Below are 13,645 nucleotides of genomic sequence, written 5' to 3' on the forward strand. Positions count from 1 at the left end.
TCAGCTGGGTAGACACCAAAGACCTGTTGCTACCTCCACCCTGAAGACCGAATGCACTTCTAAATGCACCTTCCAGGCTGGAAATGTATCGTTGTTGTAGGTCATTTCTACATTAATGTTCCTGGATTAAATTCCTTCTCCAGCCTCCCTATCTACACATTCACTCATGGACAGCCTCTTCCATGTCGGCTGGAAGCCTGCGCAGGTCCTCAGATGTCTGTCGATGCCAGGACATCTTTCTTGGTTGTAATCTTGTGTGTGCCTAATGTGACTGCTGTGCGCTGTGTTGAAAGGCATAAATAAAGGTTATGTCAACCCAGTAATATCACTGTCATGACTTTTACGGTACAGTGACCAGAGTGCCCATTCAGACATGAAGCTCAGACGACAGATGCTGTCAGATTAATAAAAAGCAGTGAGATTTATCTTCTTGGCTAAAAAAATAAATAAATAAAGGTAATTTGCTTTAACCATTTCAAGTCAACAAAACCTTTGACACTCGATTGTTTAAATTATTGATCAAGAAAGAAAATATGACATTTATTGGTATTAGTTTGTAAGTGTCACTACATCTCCTCTGGCAGCATATTGATGGCATTCACAAGGCTCTCCATTACATTTGCAGTGATACACATGCTCTGCAATGGTGTCGGAGGTGTCAGCAGTGCCCGCGTCACACAACGACTCCCTCGAGTGTGCCAACTCTCTGGTGCTAGACGAAGGAGGAGGGGTGAGCGCATGTGTGAAGAAAGGAGGGGAAGGAAAAATGAAGGTGTAAAGAAACAGGCTGTCTGAGAGGAAGAGACAAGTGGGTAAAAAAGCAAAACATCAGAAGGGAGAAGAAAGGGTTTATCGCTGGAGAATGGGAGGAAGAGGAGGAAGTATTTGTGTCAGTGAATTATTAGAAAATGAACCTCGTAGCTCAGGGGAACCAACAATCACCTCAGCAGCTCTTCAGCAGTAAAGATCAACTGAAGAGAAAAGATGTCAATGTAATAAGCATTACATCTGTTTGTAAATGTCAAGCTAACTTTTACAAGTCAAGGACAGGGGAGTCCGTGTAGTGGAAGTAAAACCTGGCTGTTCTTCGGTCAGCATAGGTCGTCAGGGTCACATCTGTAAGATGAAAGGAGAGGCTGCGGTTGGTTGCTTCCAGAAAGAGGAAAGGTCAGGAAGTGGCCCCAGCACAAACACCAGACTCATTGTTCAAGTTCAAGGTAACCCTGAATAGGGGTTTCATTCATGTAGCTCAGCCCTCATCCTCTGACAAGTTGCTGTTTTTAAAAGGGCCGCAATTAGTGGAAAACACTGCCTTTGGCATCGTCTGACGTTGGTGTCATGCTGTTATAATTGTAAACTAATTATGTCAGTTTTATTTATTTAAATAGGATTTTTTTTGCCACGGATTGGCAGGGAGCGCCACTGTTTTGGATTAACGGACAACAGTGTTTCTTTTTAAATATGACGATAAGATGTGCCTGCACATGGCTGGTGCTCAGGTGTGTCCACTCTGTTCCCTTTCAGACAACGAACAAGGTCACAGTCAGAGGGTCAGATGTCAGGTTAGCATTCCACCCTCAACCCCCCTCCACCTCCAGCAGCTTCCCCCCTCCCTCTCTGTTGTGTCTGTTCGTTCGTCAGCTCCTCATTAACTCCTCACAGGGGATTTCCTGTTCGCCCCCTTCACTTCCCTGTTCCTGTTCAAAATGGAACAGCGTATTAGCTCTTTTTACAAAACATGAATAATTAAATCCTTCACAGCTACAGTGCTCGCTAACAGCCTAAAAAGTTAGGACTACACATGAGGATTGAAAAAGCTAGTCAGAGCACAGCTAAAGCAGCTCCACAGCCAAACCTTTGGGAAGTCCAAGCCTGTAATTGATGACTTTGTGCTCTCAATGAATACAGTACAACACACACACGCACGCACATACAGGCCCATAATTCAGAGTCTGACTCACTCCCTTTAACAGAAAGTCAATAACAATACAGGAATGATTAATCAGTCTCTCCGTGGCCCCTCCTTCACTACCCACCACCTTCCACTTTCTCTTCTCAGCCCCACTCACTCTCTCAGCTTAGTATTGATCTGAATGCATTTGCTTCCCATTTATCCGTTAGCATCCCTCCCCCATCACATATGCACTGCCACCGCATTGAGCGGTCACAAAGAACCTTTTACACCGGAGTGTCTCCCGCGCACACACACTAAACACACACTTGCCAGCACGTGTTCACGCAGTTACACACATCACTGCAGCATGCGCGCCATCTGACACTCTGATAGGTACTACGCTTAACCGCATTGCACTGTGGGAATTGCCTTGATTATCCTCGGCTGTGGAGTGCAAATTAGGAGGGTCCATTTCATAGTGCAGGTGCACGTGTGTGTATTTGTAGTTGCATGTTACACACACACACACACACACCTCAACACAAAGCAGCGTTCTTAAAGGTTTAACTGACAGCTCATTTCACCCCCCCCTGCTTTCCCCCTTGCCATTCGGGTTTGGTGGCACACAGGTTGCCATGACACCAGACTGTTTTGTCTGCCCTTTGACCTCTTTAAGGGGTTCTGTGGTCAATCAGGCATTACATGTGAGGGGCAAATCGAAGGGAGGAGAGGGAGGGGCTGCATTTCCTCTGTAAGAATTAGGTCCAAAAGGTTCCTCTATACATCCGCTTTGTACAGAACAGAAGGTGGGGAGCCTCCAAGAGGCTTTCAGTGAAACAAAGACACATGTGCACATACAGACATGGCAGCGCTCTGCAAGGGTAAATGAACTAGGCTGGAGCTCCCAGGAGGTGGGGAGTTATTATGCTCATTGTGCAGTCGGCCAGCTAAAGCTGTTTGGCTGCTTCTTTTGAAGTTATATTTATCAAACCGGAGCAGGAGGCTTAGCGCTTCAAGCTGGTGCAATGGTTTGTCCACACTGCAGAACGCATGTGTGCACATGAGATGGCTTTCATATATCTAGATCTGAACAGCCTCAAATATTTATCTATGCAATCTCAAATGTGCAATGTTTTATGTGATACCTTCAGTAATTGCCTTGCATTTTATGTGTGCCTCATTGTAGGTACATATTTTTATACATTATATATCATTTTTGTCAATAAAACCTGACTTTCTGCTCAGCAAAGGTGGGAGCATTTGTAAATAAGATTAAGGTTTTTAAAAAAACAATAGGGAAATTACATGATAAGCTGGATCATGTTGGGAGAATTTCATAAATAGAGTATTTATTAATGGCAGCACTCAAAACGTAACACAACACATCCGAGCATTAAGTGCTACTTCCAGCTTTTAAAATGAGGCTAATTATAATGTAATTAACTCTGTGGTGTGAACTGTTTTGCGCTGTTGTTTTCTGTCAGAATTTTTACATAAATGTGTCTCACGTTAATAGATTTTCTACTCGTCATTTGTCTGGTCTCTTTTATGTGTAAGTATTTAATGATAACCCGTCCCTTATTTAAACGCTGTGTCCACATTAAATTATTACTCATCTTTGCACCTTGTCATTAATTCACCTCAGCAGCGGTACAATATAATTAAATTAAACTCTCCTCAAATTATTTTGAAAAAGAGCCCATGTGTGTGGAAAATAATGCTGTTCTGTGGAGCAGCTCAGGAGTAATGCAGTAGCGTGTCCACTAACTTTTCAGCTGTTGCAGAGATTGAACCTGTGACCTCTTGGTTAAACAGCCTGTCCATTCACCGGGCAGCCTTACACCTTCTGACTTCTTTGTGTGTGTTTTCTCTGTGTTTTCCAGTCAGCTACCAGCTCACGTGTGATGGGGCCACCTGGCACACGGTGACAAGGGACAAAACCTCAAGGTAACATCTCAACAAAAAAAACATTTTTTATTAAACACACGTTTAAAATGAATTCAATACAACAAAAACAACAAAAATAGAGCCTAAAAAGTCAGGTGAAAATGTATTTTTACATGCACACACACATTATAATTTGTGGCACCTCAATCTGTGCCATAAATGAAAGCATTAAAACTACAGGAAAAGTGAGAATTCATGTATATTTAGGATTATTCAATCATACAATTACAGTTTAATCACAAAGACTAGCATGTTAAACATTGCAGTGTATCTTGCATATTTGTGGTTACTGTATATCACATTTGGATCCTAATCCATTATGTATGCTGGGACTGATATGAAGTTCTGTTTGTCTAATCCTCAGTCTGTTCTGTTATTGTAAACTGTGAGGGATTTCAAAATCTGCTTCTTTTTATCTTCCGACTCTTCTGTGGGGATAAAAACATTGACTTAAATAAAACTTAAAGCTTGTCAAATATACTAAATCAGAATGCTTCAGTTATCACACACATTTACATCTAAGAGATCATCTAAAGGAAAGAGTGTCCTTACAAAGCCATTGATTTTACCTTTATTCTAAAAGGCTGCAAACCAAAATATATCTGTTTAGTAATTTAAGGCCACGCATAATAAGTGGTGATGCAAGCTCTAATGTAAAATGAAGACATTGTGATGCAGTGTACCAGATGCTATAGAGCAGTTGTTTGCCTAATTTTCTTTTTCTTCTGTGATGCTTTCTTTGGAAAAAAATGAAACCTCACCACACCAACAACCTGCCCATTTAATTTTGTATCAGGCACATTCTCCCCTCAAGCTTTTGATTGGAGGGGAGGTGTCACAAAAAGGCCAGTCACACACCAATCCCAGCATACGTAAATTGACAGCTGTGCCATAGCAACAGTTTGGCTAGTTGCCAGGCTGTTGGGGTTGCCAGGCAAAAGGTTCCCATGGCAACATTCATTTTGCCATCTTGGTATATGAGGTTGGCGTCAACCAAAGCAGATTAGTGTGGAGAACTGCTTTTCTACCTGGGGGGGGGTTACTCTGTACCATAAACATGTTGCCCTCACTCAGATGTGTTGTACGTGTTATTCAGTTCATGTCTGATACACGAACTGGGGTCTGGGAATTTGCTGCATGAAAACCAGGACAAGTATCTTCAGTCTTTCTCAGAGTTGCATCATGTTCATCACCTGCAGTGTGAAATCACTGAAAGTGAAACTGTCTTGCTTCGTTGGGAGAATGTGTGTGTCACTGCATGCAGGCAATGATCAAGTATGTGAGGAATTTAGAAGTTGACGACGACGCCACCCCATTTAGGAATTGCTCCAGACATCTTTCAGAGCAGGTCAGTTTTTACCGTTTAGACGCTCGACAGGCCTGCTTAAGGTTAGAGCCAGTGAGACAGACAGAGAGAGAGAGAGGGAGAGAGAAGGATAGCTGACATTGGCACAATTACACTGCATTTCTGCGTGATTTGACTATAAACACACACAGGGTAAAGTAGAGGACAGGTTATGAAAAAAATAAAAGAAGGCCGGCCAGCATGTGTGGGCAAAAAGGGGGGTATGAAGACAGAGGGTGGTTAAAAGGGTAAGGGGGGACCCATGAAGGGCTGAAGCAGAGAAATGGTTTAGTGAGGGAGGAGAGGGTTGAGGCGCAGGGAGGGAGGTGGAGGGACAGGAGATTGAAAGGGAGCGGCAAAAGGAAGAAACACGTTCAAAAAGAAAATGAAAAGAGTAGAAGAAGACATGTTGCCCAATTGGCTTAAAGGGTTTTTAAGCTGGGTCATGTAGTGTCTTCTTCTCCATGTCTGTAATGCTTCTTTGTTGGAAGATGGATTCCTTAAATCCCACACGCGAGGATTTGTTGCCTAGGATAAAGAGCTCCTACAGACCTGCTGTGTTTTTGTCAGCAATGCTGGCTTAGAACATGTTTTAATTTTTCACAAAGTGATCTTTATTTTGATGGTATTTGTCATTACATTTCTTTTCTGATAAGGGTCTGCTGGAATTCTTTAACTGGCATTTACACAGCGTGTCATCTTGCCCCAGTTATGTCTGAATCAGACAGAGTAACGAAACACTCACTGGAATGTAGCATCGTGCCAGCGAACATAGAGCTGCAGCACACCAGAGATTTATATTTTTTCTTAAGTTTTAGTTAAAGCAGTCATATTTTAAACCTCTGTGTGTCGTAAAGGAAATTCCATTTTGACTGAAGCAGAAGTCACACAGATTTAGATATCACAGCTGACAGCAGACTTGACGGTGATGACAGTGTTATGGCAGGTGGCATTTAACTCTTATGAAAACCTGTCAGACATTAAGTGGAATCGGACAGCTGATTTGGATGAAATGCTGCAGTGTGCTTGTATGAAAGGGCAGAGAACAATATGATTCAATAAGAAGGATAAGGTGGATGATGGGATAGCAGTGACTGCAGATCCTAAAACTGAAGGTTGTCAGTGCCGTTCTGTCGTCAAGCTGACAGAACAGAGCTCAGAGGAGCGGAGGTATAGAGTGGCAGTTCGCACTGTCACCAGTAGAGGGCAACAACTCCTAAGAAATAAAGGGAAATACTATGAATGAAAGTAGGAAATGAAGCCTTTGTAGTACTCATACCTGCATCAGAGGCCTAAGCATCAGAGGCTTTTCATTTTCAGCACTGGCATCCTTTTCTTGTATGTTACATGTTACTTTCTCCAACAAGCTCCTGTGTGTGTAGCATCTGGAAGCTAAGATGAGACAGCAGATTCTGTCACAACACTTCATTTAACCGAACACAAACATATTTATTAAATCCAAATGCAAAGAAAAGACGATCAAACACTCCTAAATGATAGCGCAGAGGGCATTACGTGACGGTAATTGTTCAACCAGAAGACAGTGAGGCAGACAGGTGTGTGGTGTCTGTACACACACACACACATATATACACACCTACATCCTGCTGTTCGAGACCTTGTCTGGAGAGCATCTCCCACAGTCTGTGCTCTGCAGTGTGAGGTAGTTGGTTGTATGGTTTCGCATAATAAACAGCACGGAGATAACTGTACAACCTTCTAGCTTTCCCTGCGGAGTCACTTCTTGCCACGTCCAGCGTATACCACCAGCAGAGAGGTGAGTATGTTTTGTTGCTCAGCCGGAGGATCTCCTACAGTGTTTAATGACTCGTCCTTTTCAACTGCAGCGCCTTTTCATCCTCTCAAGGTCTAATCATGATACTCTCCCTCCTTATGAAGTCTTTTCACCCATTAGCTTGTGTGTGACTGTGGGAGATGTGCGTGGCACTGGACTTTTGTTGGCTTTACAGCAGTCACTGCAGCAGAACTAGAGAGGATGTCAAACCTCAATTATCAGACTGTGGAAGGGTAGATAAACATGATTCAAAGTTTAACTTTGAGAGGTATCAGCTGCTTTAAATGTTTGAGAACATATTGGGTAATATTTGTAGAAAAAAATGGCCTCAGAGAAAATGTTAAAAGCATAAAATCATAGATGTAAAAAGTTAAATGACCTTCCCTCCAGTGACAAGAACACGCACCCCCTCTCCCTATATCACCTTAATCTTTATCTTAAATCCCCAATAAGTCCATACAGCACACACATATAAATTATACATACATGATATGCAGTCTCATACACTCGATCCAACAGGTAGAGGACTCTCACTTCACTTTTACACATGTCCTGCTGCTGCATTCTTGTTATCACTGTCTAACCATTTTAGTAATTTTTCTCCATTCATTACCCCCCAAAAAACCTCCCTGCTTCCCCCTCCTCCTCCTCCTGCCTTCCCCTCGGTATGTCAGACTGGTGGTTGAGACAGCAGCCATCTGCACTGCGTTATAGCCAGCTCTCCTCAACACCCCCCACCTCCCCCCCAGAAAAAAGGGGACATATATCAGAATTGTGCTGATTCTGCACTGTCAGTCGTAGCGTTCTTTATCATCCTCCACACAACGCTACCTCTTCTGCTAGATCAGACGCTCAAACGTCTGGCAATAGAAAGATGCGTGGGGCAAAGATAATGTGCATATAATAAAAAGATAATGCATATTTCTCTATCTGTGTCGGATTGTTTTGCCTATAGTTGGCTCACTTTCTTAGTGAGCCAACTTAGCTCACAGCTTAGCACATGCTGCATACTGTGCATATGTGTGAGCAGATGTTATGTGCACATCCGCTTTCACATATGCTGCTTTAAAAATGAGTTGGACCATGAGCTGTAAAATATCATACGATGTTTAAAGCACCTGCTTACGCAAAATTTGCACAGTTCTTTCTACATTACTCTTCTTAAAACTGCTCTTTTGTTGCTCTTTGCCAACATAGTACACTTTTTTATAAAAACATGTGCGCCATAAATGATACTGTGTGTTTGTGTGTGTGTGTGTGATCTCTCAGGATATAACGGCAAACTAGAGCATCCCGATCCTGAGACAGACAAGGCAGACACCATCCCAGACTGATGATGTCATCCCTGTGGAGCACTCCCAGTGCTTTGTCTCTCAGTGGCACTGCAGAGTGCAGCCGCAGGCATGCACACACACACACATGGACACACACACCTGTCTGACATTCTGTATTTGTCACTCAGGTTCGGACGCTGCTCATGTTGAGAGAAAAGCTGCCTTTTCTTGGTTCTTGAGCCAAAATGGCACCCAGATAGCCTCGGTCTTGGTGCTCTCTGTATTGGCAAAAGGACAGACAGAGGAGAGCAAGATGCACGCTCCTGCTCTCTGTTCACAATCTGTGTAAATGCACAGGAGTTTGTCTTTGTGACGCTAATGCAGGATCAGATATGTGCTGCACAAGCACATATTGCACAGGAGCTCACAATCTGTTCAAAGGAATGGAGCAGAACACTACACAGATAGTGTAAACACATTCAGCATGTTGTTTCTATGCAAATGTAGGTGTCATGGCATTACAGTATGATTGCAGCTACGGAGGAGGATGTTAAGAGTCCTGTTGTGCATCAGAGCTGTGAATAAGACATTTATAGAGAGCAGGATCAAAGCAGGGAATAAATTCAGTGTGTGTCCAGAATTACTGCTGCCAAAGTGACACACTGCTATATGCTATAGGGAACATGAGGTATTATGAATGTATAGTGTTTTTCATCTAGCCTTCGTTTGTGAAGGTTAGCTCTTTGCATTGTGTATTTCTGAAGAAGAGGCTGAAAACCTTTTGAAAGAAGGTAAAGATTAGTAGATCAATATGCTTATGTTTTCCTGCTTTTTTAATGTCATGAGCTTTTTTTATGTCAAGCAGAGCTCTCCATCATCCAGGTATTATCTCGGTCACAGCTCCTTCAAGCCGAAAGTGATGTGTTTTCTTTCATTTGCTCTAAATGTGCGGCACATCGGTGATATGGTCTGTTGTGCAACATGGTCAGAACACTTTAGGACCATTAATGATGCTTACACATCAAGTGTAGTGTTTATGCTCCATCTCGCTGAACAGACAGCCAATCAGTGGGTCTAAATTAGATTTACTTTCATTTCTGAATTTCCCTTGGGGCTGTATGATTCTGTTTTCCAACAAACACAACTGCAACTCTGTCCTCTCAAATATTATAATCAAACCGCCTTCAGACACGTGAACTGATTGAGCAACAGACAGAAATAATAAATGTATTAAAAAAACATTAAATATGCAAAACACTTTCTCTGTTTAAGCATGCAACACAAAGAGCCAGTGTGTGCACGCAGGTTGTGTTTAAACAGCTTGAGCATCATTTGGATTAATTTTAGTGAGCGGCTAACTGCATATTGTTCACCCCTGATGTCAAGCTGTATAATCAAGACACATTTTATAATTGCCAAAGCTTTCCACAATGGGTTTATTTAGTGTGTTTGATGTCACTCCAGCTGCAATTTACAGTGCTGTTGAAGCAACACCATAAATCCTGTAATCAATTTGATGACGGTATGATTGCTGTACACATAGGAGGAGGCAGTAATGTCAGCCTCTCAGGTTCATGAGACTCCTGGGCTTCATATTTTCTCTCTATTCTCATCCTATTAGAGATTCTGACCCTCCCCCTCCATCCCCACTTTCTGCTAGCCTCTCTGCCCACCCACCCCCCACCCCCACCTCTACACACACATGCACACAGTTCCTCTCTTTCGTAGTCACACACATACAAACACACATATACGTGCACTCACTGCACTCTCTTTCCATCTCTCACACTTTCACACACATACACGTAGCTCACAGACTGGAGTGTGTGTGTGTGTGTAAGGGGGGGTTACTGGGCTAGTAGAGACGTGAGGCTTGGAAAAACGTGTGAGGAGAAAGAGGGAGATGGAAGGATGGCGACTAGAGAGTGTAAAAGAGGGAGAAGAGAAGGTACAATGAGATAAAAAAGAGACATTACTGGAGACCCACTAATGCAGCATGGAGGGTAAATGTGTGTGTGTCATCAGTGCACTAGGCGGCTTTGGTGTGTACACAAGCGTGTGAGCTAACAAGTAAGCAAGCTTTTTCTTTTTTTTCCCTCTCTTTATTTTTACTCCTGTTTGCAGCTCGCCGTGTTTGTGACAGCAGCCCTGCAGAGACAAAAGGTGAAGTGCTGGATAGATGTTGTCAGGTAGGTAGGTAGAGAGAGGAATAATGGAATCAATACTATTGTCTGTAACCTACCTGCCGCTGGGCTCCCTGTCTGGACCCGGCACAGACCATCAGAAAGAGAAGGAGAGAGAGGGAGCTGAGAGGAATCACTCTGACTGTGGAAGGAAAAGAAGAAGAGGCTGAGTGTAAGGCTTCTGCTTTCTCTCACAAGTTGATCATAGATTAAGCGTTTATATTCTTGTTGCATGTGATTTTATCTGCAACTTTTTTACTACTCAATCCTTAAGATTGTACTGTTACGTTGTGTGTGCATGCATGTCTAATTATTTATAGTATTTATGTCATCATCTCTGTACATATGCCAAAAAAATCTGTTTTAATCTGCACTAATTTTGCTTCATGTTGCATGATGTCATGTCTGGTTTCATGTTTATTTTGTGTGTGTTAATCCTTGTGATTCTTAAAATAATGAACATTTTGAAATCAGCAGCTGTCAAGGAATGTAACTGTTATGACCGGCGTGCATACAACATGCAGCAGAGAATTTACTTTTGCTTCATTGATACTGACATGAATGACGCGTAATTTAAACAAACCTCAAACATGCAGTCTATACTGCAGACCAATCCATTATTCGTTTCAATTCAAGTGTCTGCTCTTTCCCTTTGGTCTGCTCCAGCTGCCACATCTGTCATAGGCAACATTAAAAAAAAAAAAAAAAGATTAACTTTAAACTCACACCTCTGCATTCTGAAAAATCCTGAGGCCTGTAGCGTCTTTACGAAGTCTACCTGTGGGTAGTTAATGCAGTTCAAATGGATGCAGCATGTGACGCAGACACATTACACCTCTATTCCCGACCACATTGAGGTGCTGAGCACATGCTTCACTGGAGAATGAGCTATTTAAAAAAAAAAAGTACAGATTCCCCTTTAGAATGCATGCAAACAGCATGCAGCCTTCCCCAGTCAGAATGTGTCATACTATCTGTCTACCAGTGGGTGGCATCATACAGTGTATGTCCACGCAATGAGTGGCTTTTCTTTGTCACCAGGAATAAATTGAGTAATTAATTATAACGTGGTTATTCTTCTTTCGTTACAGGTGGACTGATGTCTTACATTCCATCCTGCTCTTCTGTTTTCTTTAATCGTCAAAAACTAACCAGGTAAGCCATGAGAGGATCCCGTCCTGTTCTTAGTTTCAGACTTTCTACATTTCAATCATGACCTAATAGCACTCTTCCTGTGACATCTTATATTTTAGGCAAATATTCGTACATATTTTCTTCTGTAATCTTGTAATTTTTCTCCTGTGTGGTTTATCGAGCTCAGTAAAACCTATCAGACACTTTGATTTGACAGCGGCAGCTCAATAAATCCTGTTCTGAAAGCCTGTGACATTTACCAACAGTTTATAATTAATTGTTTCTCCTAAATGAATTACGTCTGCTCCTCAGTGAGCTGCTGCATTGTTTAGATTGTTTGTGCCTGCTGTGTGGAAAATGATACTTGGTATCTGATGGGAAAACAAACGATTAGCATGGGTGAGATGTGGACAAATGTGTCATGATAATGTGGTGATTTGGCTTTAATTGAACTGATCAGCTTTGCCTCTGATCTGCAGCGAACCCGTCAGTGCCGCAGAATCCAAATGTCAGATGAGGTCATGTCTTTGTCTGGATGCAGCGACTGCGGTTCTTTCTTTTTAATACGGTTCGTCTGGGCGTTGTGTGTGTGCGATTTTAAACCCTCGATGTGTATTTTTAATTTCACAGTATGCCCCTCTGTCCCTGAGACCCTTAACCTGTGAGGTCAAAGCAGGTCACAGGTGAGGTCCTCGGGAACAGGGCTGCATTCAGTTTCAACGTCCTGTAAAAAAGAAGGAACATTGAGGAACATTTTATTCCATGGAAATACTTTTTATTCTATTTTCTTACTTTAAATGCAAGAAAAGTGACAGTTCCTTCTCTGACTGTGTACCTGCTGTGTCAAAATGAAGACTAGAGAGGAAGACTCTCAGGGAGCCAACTCTACTGGCTGGCTTTGTGTTAACCCCCAATGGGGGCCCATAAGAAGACAGCCGAGGGTTGTGACCCCGTCACATAAATCTCCTCCAAAACTTGTTCCTGTTGTATTGAAGTTGTTGTACTTTGTACAAAAATCTGATTAATGTGAATAAAATTAAATAAAAAAAAGTTTGTGTATGTATGTGTTTGCTCAACCAGGCTCAAGAATGCCCGTTTCTTTTCCTGGAAAATATTTTGCATCTGCCACATAAAGGAAAAAAAAAAAGATTTTATTACAAATGTAATAAATCTCTGAATGAGCGTGTAACTGCTCCTGCTGGGCAGGAAAAAAAAATATGAAAGTGCCCTTGTCACCATGCTGTAATAACCAGACACAATTAAATGCCCTCCAACATGAACACACACACACACATGTTTGGGATTTTCCACGTCCAACCATCTGACTAGCAATCTGACTTTGGCAGTCCTGGAGCACACTCTTGCCTAATATTGATTGGCCTGTCTGTGTGGAGACAGATGAATGCATTAGTACCCAGCTCACCCTGCCACTGGAAATATATTAAGTTCATGTATTAGGCACCCTGTCTGGTTGCCATGGAGATGCACCAGGATTGAGGGACGAGAGGGGTGGGGGGAGGAGGATGTGTGGAGGGATGAGGAGGATGGGAGACGAGTGGGGGATACAGGATGTGATGAGGCAGCCGACTGATTTGTAGTCCCGCTCCCTCTCGAGTGTCTCCTTTCTTACCTCTCCCACCTTCTTCTTTCTTCGTTTCCCCTCTCTCTGTATTGTTACAGTCTGTAAATATTTTTCTAAACTTCATCAGCGTGGTCGTGCACTTTCTTCGCTTACTGTTCTATTGATTTTGTTGCCCCTTTTGTTCCATCTTTTCTCTCTCTCTCTCTCTCTCTGTCTCGCCTTCCCTGCACTGCCAGGTAGACTTTCATTCATTGTACTCTGTGGATTTCTCCTGGGTTTTTCCTTCCCACTTTATCTCCATATATACATAAGCATTTAACTCCCTCTTCATCTTGCCCCTCTCCCCTCCGCACCACCACCACCACCCGTCGCCACCTCCCTCCTTGGCTCGCTCCATCTCTGTGCTCTGCAGTAAAACTGGTGCATTGAGGCAGCAGGATACAGGGACTACAGACAATAGAAAGGAGGGAAGTATAGAAGGGAGTCTTTGA

The sequence above is a fragment of the Parambassis ranga genome, chromosome 16 (genome assembly GCF_900634625.1).
Source record: "Parambassis ranga chromosome 16, fParRan2.1, whole genome shotgun sequence".
NCBI classification, from domain to species: domain Eukaryota; kingdom Metazoa; phylum Chordata; class Actinopteri; family Ambassidae; genus Parambassis; species Parambassis ranga.